Raw genomic sequence first — 8,963 nt, forward strand, 5'->3', positions numbered from 1 at the left:
GTTAGGAAATCTTCCTCCCAGGATAAAATGGCCTACAATCGGAACAATAGCGGTACCTTAAATTGTCGGATTCTACGAACTCTCTCAACAGCTTAATGATCACACAGAGTTTTATTAAGTATAGAAGTGTTTTTGCTGTCAAAATTCATATCCATAGCTAAGGAAAATAGTAGGTATTTATAGCCTTAAGTGTATCCTTTCAAAAAGGATGCATTGGTTCAGCAGAAAGACACCTTTGTGTAACAGTCACGTATCTACGCTGGAACTGCGCCAGGACTACGTCCAAAGTGCGACCGCAGATGACATTTTGCAGATTTCAGTGAGCATCTGCGTTTGAACTGCGTCCGCATTTTTTGATCTGCGTGCACAGATCGGTCGCATTTCAAAACAGTGTGCCTTTTCTCGAAGGGTCGCATTCCTTCGTGATGTGCGTTGCGTATGGGTTGTAATTGCGCCTGAAATGCGCCCATATTTGGAGAAATTCATATTTTGGAATTTTGGATTAAATTATCAGATCTCATCGATCGATCATTTGACAAATCCAAATCCAAATCCGAAGCCGAGCCGAGCGAGCGATGACGAGGACGGCGCGAGACATCTCTTATTTCTTGTCTCACTTACCATGTGGAGTTAGTGTTTCTCATTATAAACAATCACAAGTTCTCTTCTCCCACCAATGTGGGAGAAATGAGTGAACCTTCCAATTTGGGAGTACACTTTCCAAATTGGTGTCTCCCTTCTCTTAATCATTTTTTCTCCATTTTCCATTCACACACCTTGAACCCAACAATATCCCACATGAATGGGGAATGACTATCTTTTAAAAAATGTACAGACAAGCATGTGATCATTTAGCAAAGACTGATTGCATCTGAATAAGTAGGTTTTCCTTTGAACTTTCCGTAGTGAACATGTATTGGATGCACTCGGTCAATCGGTAGATTTTATATCTTTGAACCGTCGAGCTTTAATATACACCTAGACAAGTCATGTCACACAACCAACCTTTTACTGTTTATGGTTTTCACGGTTTTGTTCTTTTTAGCCATGAAAATGCCCCGATTTCATTAGAGCTTAGAGAATAGGCCTTTACTAACCTTCTCTTTGAAGCAGCTTCTACTTTGCCCTCACATAGGTAATTTCTAAATGTTCAATCCTATAGGTTAAACTATTTGGCCAAATCTTCCATATTTAGATAATCATTAAGAGACTTTTCACTTTAGTTTTATCCTTGTTTACTACACATTGTCTACATAATAATAATGGGTTGGGTAATTGACAATGTTGAACCTGTCAGACACAACTTTATTTGATCTCTTTGAACCTAGCTCTTGGGATCTCCAGTCTGATAGGTAGAGTTACCACTATACTGACTTATCCTAGGCTTTAAACCCATTCCCTTGGATGTTCTTTCCACTTATTCTCTAGATAGGCCTTTTGTATGTAGATCCGACATATTATCCTTTGACTTTACATAGTAAACAGTGATGATTCCACTAGAGAGAAGTTCTCTAACGGCATTATATCTTCTCTTATGTGACGAGATTTACCATTATACATCATACTCCCTGCCCTACCTATTAACACTTGGCTATCACAATGTATACATACTGGTGCCACTGGTTTGGGCCAATAAGGAATATCTTCCAAGAAATTCCAGAGCCATTTTGCTTCTTCCCCAACTTTATCCAATGCAATAAATTCAGATTCCATTGTAGAGCGAGCAATACAAGTTTGTTTGGATGATTTCCAAGAGACTTCTCCTCTACTAATAATAAATACATACCCACTTGTGAATTTTACTTCGTTCGATCCGGTGATATAATTTGCATCACTATATCCTTCAAGTACCATGGGATATTTATTATAATTCAAAACATAGTCTTGAGTGTATTTACGATACCCCAAAACTCTTTTCATTACCATCCAATAAGTTTTGTTGGGATTACTCGTATACCGACTCAATTTACTAATAGCTCATGCTATGTATGGTCGTGTACAGTTCATTATATACATTAAACATCCCAATACTCTTGCGTACTCCAATTGTGAGTCACTTTCACCTTCATGCTCTCGAAGTGCAAAGCTCACATCCAATGGAGTCTTGGCAATACTGAATTCCATATACTTGAATTTGTCAAGTACATTTTTGATATAACGAGACTGTGACAATGCCAACCCTTGTGGAGTGCTATGGATTCTTATTCCTAAGATCACATCCGCAACTCCAAGGTCTTTCATATCGAACTTGCTCTCGTGCATTAGTTTAATTGAATTTATGTCTGAAATATCTCTACTGATGATCAACATATCATCTACATATAAACACACAATTACTTGGTGATTTGGAGTGTCTTTAATATAAATACATTTATCACATTCATTTATCTTGAATCCGTTTTCCAACATGGTTTGGTCAAGCTTTGCATGCCATTGTTTAGGTGCTTGCTTTAGTCCATACAATGACTTAATAAGTTTACACACCTTTTTCTCCTTTCCTATAACCACAAAACCCTCAGGCTATTCTATATAAATTTCTTCCTCTAATTCTCCATTTAGGAATGCAGTTTTCACATCCATTTGATGGATTTCAATACTATATACCGCCGCCAAGGCAATTAACATTCGAATCGATGTTATCCTTGTTACTGGTGAGTATGTATCAAAGTAATCAAGACCTTCTTTTTGTTTGAAGCCTTTTACTACAAGTCTTGCCTTGTATTTGTCAATAGTACCATTCGCTTTTTTTTTGAAGACCCATTTAGAACCTAAAGGTTTATTTCCTAGAGGAATGTCAACCAATTCACACGTATGGTTGCTTAAAATTGAATCAATCTCACTGTTGACTGCCTCTTTCTAAAAGGATGAGTCTGACGACAATATCGCTTCTTTAAATGTTTGAGGCTCATTTTCTAAGAGAAATGTTAAAAAATCTGATCCAAATGAAGTAGACGTTCTTTGACGTGTACTACATCTTGGATTTTCTTCAGTATGTACATTATCACTTGGTTCATCTAGAGGCCGTTTAGACCCTCCACTAGATTGTTCATGTCTAGTTTTATACGGATAAATGTTTTCAAAGAATTCAGCATTATCTAATTCAATTACCATATTTTAATTTATATTCGGATGTTTAGATTTATGAACCAAAAATCGACATACTTTACTGCTTTTAGCATATCCTATGAACATGCAGTCCACCGTTTTAGGTCCTATCTTAACCCTTTTAAGAATCCTTGGACCTTTGCTAGACACCCCTACACTTTGAAATATTTCATGTTGGGTTTCCCTCCTTTACATTTTTCATAAAGAATTGATTGTGTCGTACTATGGAAAACTCTATTGAGTATACAGTTGGCTGTAAGGATAGCCTCCCCCTACAACTTTTGCAGTAAACCAAAACTTATAAGTAAGGTATTAATCATTTCCTTCAACGTTCGATTTTTCCTTTCCTTAATTCTGTTAGATTGAGGTGAATACGGTGTCGTAGTTTGATGGACAATTCCATTCTCTACACATATTTTGGCGAAGAAAGATTCATATTCTCCGCCCCTATCACTTCTTATCATTTTTATCTTTTCCTCTAACTGATTTTCTACTTCAGTTTTGTATTGTCTAAATGCATCTATTTCATCATCCTTACTATTTAGCAAGTAGACATAACAATATCTAGTGCAATCGTCAAGCAATTAACAAATTGTAGGCTAACAAATTGTAATTAACATGGCCTAAACGTTCATGCCACAAATTATAAGAATCAAGCAAATAAGAAGAATTTGAATTTTTATTGATTCCAACATTCATTACATTCATCTTATAAAGGCCCTTGGTGAGATTGTCTTTTCCTACATACACTTCTCCTTTGCTAATTACAATTTTTTCTCAAACGGTTACACATTTGAATCTGTTCTTGTCTAGAAATGAAACCGAAATCAAGTTCCTATGTAATTTTGGAATATACAAAACATTGTTAAGTGTCAATACCTTTCCAAAAGTCATTTTCAAGCCCAATTTTCCTGTTCCTTCTACCTTAGCCGTAGCGGAGTTAGCCTGGTAGATCATTTCTTCTACTTGAGCCAAAATAAATGATGAAAACAACTCTTTGTTGGCACAAACATGGCGGGTGGCACCAGAATCCATCCACCATTCGTGAGGATTCCCCACCAAGTTGCATTCTGAGAACATATCACACAAATCATCACTTTCTTTGTTGGACTCAACCATATTAGCTTGGTCCTTTTTCTTGCCTTTCAGCGGGGCACGACAATCCGTGGACTTGTGGTCTTGCCACAATTGAAGCATTTTTCCTTGAATTTCTTCTTGGGTTGATTGCTTTCTTTTTCAAATTTCTTCCTTTTCTTGGAATTTTTTTGTCATATTCTACTATATATGCTCCATTAATTGTAGAATTCCCTTTTAACCTTCTAACATCCCTCATTTCGTGCTAAAATGAAAACTTTTGATTCTATGCGTAGATGATCCAAAAGCCATAAATTCTATACAAATTTGGCATGTTAATCAATTATGTAGTGTGGAAACCTATTTGAGCATGTATTGAGATCATAGAGGTCCCCTAACTCAAGGATGAGTTGAAAGCTTTCCTATCGTTTGAGTTTGAGTGAGCATCGAAACTTAGGTCAACTTCAATCGACCATAACTCTTTATATATAATGAATTAGAGGAAATACTATATATCAAATGAAAGATATTCGAATTATCTTTCCAATGATACACATTTCTCTAAAATTTGATACTCGAGCATAAAGTTATGACCATTTTCATGACTGAGACAGTAGCATCGCACGATTAGTGTGCGACGCACACACCCAATTTCCAGGTTCTATTTTCACGTTTTTAAAGGAAAAAGTGGTATTTTCGACCCCTATTCAGCCATAACTCGGGATTAAATCCCCCAAACATTAAAATAAGGTCATTCTCTCTCAAAATCACCAAGAACACTTCTTAGGGTTTCAACCCAAAGATCAAAATATTTTAAGATTTCACTGTGGGTTTTTAATAATTCTTCGAGATTTGGAATCCCCATTGTGAGGGTACCCATCAATTTTTCGAATAGCATCCCTAAAGCATGAGTTCATTAAAGAGTCATAAATTAAGGTACGTGGGGTTTTCCTAAAATTTCATGGGCAAAGAAACCATCTTTAATTCATGCTAACGGTTTAGAAATCATGATTTTTAAGAAAGAAGTTTTGAATTTACGATTACTAGCATGTTTTAGAAGCCTTGATTAGTATTGTTTTGGTCTTTAGGCATTCTCCCAAATTGATTTGAAACTCTCTCTCTATATATATGTATGCATGTGTTTAAGGATGAATATACAATTGAGAGCATGAATCCAAAAGAATCCGTCTCTTGTTATGATTTTTCCTAATCCTTTATATGATATGAATTATGCTTGAAATGTATTGATTATTTCTATAACTTGAATATGAGTTTGAATCCAAAAGAGAGAGTTGTGCATGTTGATAAACGTTGAATATACTTTTAATGAAAGAATTGCATTTTTGCCAAAAATACATGACCACCATATGGATATTGAAAGAATGAGAATCTTAGCATGATTTTGACATGTGCTTTCGGAACATGAAATTTACTATACTATTTGCATGCTTGGGTGGTCTGAATTATATTTTTATGAAAGAATCATGCATGGTACAATATGGCTCAGAAATAGGACTTGCAAGTCTTGGTGTGACGAAACCAACTCAATTAAAGCCATAGTAATTCAGAACAGAATAGAACACATGTTTGAAATCAAATTTTCAAATTATGAATTCTGAAATATGCATATTTAGAAAAGGTTTAAAAATGGGCTTAAAGAGAGTTAGATGGTTACCTGAAGAAAGTACGAGTTAAAAGACTCTATGCTAGAAACCGTGATTTGCCAACACAGGATTATGGTACCGTGCTTTGTGATCTTGTGTACCTTGATTCATGTTGTCCCAAATTAGGACTATGGTTAGGAGCCCTGCTTTGTGATCTTGTGCACTACCATGACATGTTGATTTGATTGGGGATTTTGGTACCTTGCTATGTGATCTTGCATGTCCCCCTTTTAGATACTCCAATCCTTGCGACAAACTTGGATTGGGGGCTTAGCCGTCGAGTCAAGGGCGGATTCCATATAGCCCATTGAATTACAGATTGTAGGGTGTACCATCTAGCTCAGAAGTAAGACAAAAAGCTAGTCATGGTTTCAAAAAAATATTTCAAAGTCTTTAAAATGTGCCCATGTGTTTTCATATATTATATGAAAAATATTTATGAATTTCTATCACTAGCATACCAGTACATCTGTATTAACCCCCCCCTTCTTTCCTGGTTCCGAGGCTTAATCTAGTAGGTTTTCTCTAGACAGAAGTGGAGAGTTTTGTGGTGAGCCTTCAATATTTCAGAAGGCCTAGTTTACTTCAATCATTTATCATTATTATGTTTTGGTCTACTGGGGTCCTTGTCCTAATTTTCAGACAGTTGGGTTTATGCATGTAGTAGAGATTTCGCAGACTGAGTCAGATTTAACTCAGATATTTTGAATTGTAGTTTTCATTAAGATTTGAATTCATATTTAATAATCATGATTCTATTTCATTATGTATTTCCACATTATCTTTTCATATGAGGACAGTGTTTGTGGTTATAAGCAAGAAGGGCGTCCGAGCCTTCATAGTTTGGGATGCTCATCATGGCTAGGGCCCCTATTTGGGTCATGACAAACTTGGTATCAGAGCACAGTTCATGATCCCTGGGTGTCTACGAAATCGCATTAGGTAGAGTCTTGTTTATAGGTGTGTAGTGCGCCAGACTTATAGGTAGGAGGCTACTCGGTATTTAGGAATGTCTCTCTTTCTTCATGTTCTAGTTCATGTTATAGAGTCAGAATGTTCCTATTATATACTCTAATTCGTGCTATGGTGTCGCCCATATAGAAGTTAAGTCATCCAAATTCTTTCCTTACTTTGATGTGCTCAGATATGTCTCATTATTAGGGTGGTTCAAGTGCAGAAGTTTAAAGTCTAAATGGTATGGTCCTTTCTGATTAAGCCATATAAGAGTTTAAAATTTGTGCAAGGACTTAGAAGAGTCTGTTAGTTCTCTAAGGTGTATTGATTCTAGTGTGAACTTTGATTCTAATGAAATCATGCTTTTCAGCTTGCAGTATTAAGTGTATTCAGTCTTTTTCAAAATTTATGTTACAAACGTCATGCTTCAGGGGAAATGATGTGTAGAAGAATATTGGAACTGTATTTCCACCCGAGTAGTAGTATAATTTAAAGTGACGGTGTCATGACCTATTGGTAGTGATATTGGACCAAGAAGTTGGTGATATAAAGTCGCAAGGTTATAAATCAGAGTGAGGTATTTAAAGGGCAGAGGGGTCTTTTCACTCCTAAAAATCATTTCCAATCCTTTATGGATGAACATGAGGTATTAAAATATGTTATACTACCTCAGAAAATCCCTAATCATCATTCCTTAAAAAGAAAGGAGAAACTACCTAGGGTTTGAGGAATTCAAGCTTCAAGGGTCCAATTCTCTACGTTCTCTTTGATTTTTCTTTGTCAAAAGGTATGTGGGACTATCCTAAATCTCATGGGCGTAAGTTTATCATTTTCACAAGCTTTATAGACATATAATTATGTACATGTAATGGGTTTTGAAAATCATTTGAAGAACACGCATCATGAATCCACGTTTTATGAAATTATGAAATTAATAGGGGAGTTTTCATGAACTTGAGTTATAGTCATATATTCATATGTTATGAGTTTTGAAAAGTGATTTAAGAGCATGATTTATGAAATTCCCCTCTTATTATGAAATTTATGGTCATAATATGTTATGAATTGTGAAATGGGTTTGAGAGCATTAACTATAAGTCCTCCTTTTTTATCATGAGATTTATTTGTGTGACAACTAATGGGGATGATTTATGAATGATGATAATTCTTGAGTTTTGAATGCCTCTTTATCTATTGCGCATTATCTTTTTTGCACTTTTTCAAAGGGGTATTTCTTACGCTAAAGGTCTTGTGTTTTAATGAAGAAACTGCATGTGATTAATGCAAGAATTGACCATTATGTGTTAAAGTCTTGATAAGAGAGTGGGTTCGCACAAGTTTCATATGATTTTGAAATAAGAACTCTCATGTGATTTGATAAATCTTTTGTTGGTCATTAATGTGTTTTTGAATAAGAAGGGCTATGGATATGATGTAGTATGATATGAATAACTTGCAAGTCTAGGTATGACGATACATTATTATGATATGCCCTTATCAAAATCAGAAATGAACTTTTTATGAGCATGAATCATGGTTTTAAAGGATTAAAAATGTGCTCTAAGAGAGTTAGATGGTTACCCAAAGAAGGCACGAGTTTAGTAGCAGTCCCTAAGTTCAAAAACTATGTATCCAGCATAGGATTATGAAATGTCACCCGCCAGTTTAGGATTGAAACCTTCACAGGGGTCACCTGTCAGTCTAGGACTGACTCTCTAGTCCTTTGGGACACCATTTTAGTGGATCCACACAGCCAGTGTTAGTACCCGTGGCAAGGTACTTACACCGTTTCAATTGGGGTTACAGGTTGGACCCTGATTGCTCAGATTGGGCATGTCGATTACATAATAGCTTCCACAGTTTTAATTCAATTCAGTATTCAGAATATATCATTTCAGGTTTGCATAACCAAGTGAACATATTTTAGTTATTCAGTTATTTGGTTTATCAGCTATTCAGTTTTACAAATTATATCAGAACACATTTATGCCTTGTCTTGCATTCGTCTTACATGTTCATGTTTTCATTTTCAGTACTCACATATGATCCTCTGTACAGCTTTACAGCATATCCAGCTTTACATGAGATTTACATATAGTATTCATATTACTACCGCATTTCAGCTTATGAAATTATTTTCAGCTTATGATTTATAGATTTCACTAT

The sequence above is a fragment of the Capsicum annuum genome, chromosome 12 (genome assembly GCF_002878395.1).
Source record: "Capsicum annuum cultivar UCD-10X-F1 chromosome 12, UCD10Xv1.1, whole genome shotgun sequence".
Classification (NCBI taxonomy): domain Eukaryota; kingdom Viridiplantae; phylum Streptophyta; class Magnoliopsida; order Solanales; family Solanaceae; genus Capsicum; species Capsicum annuum.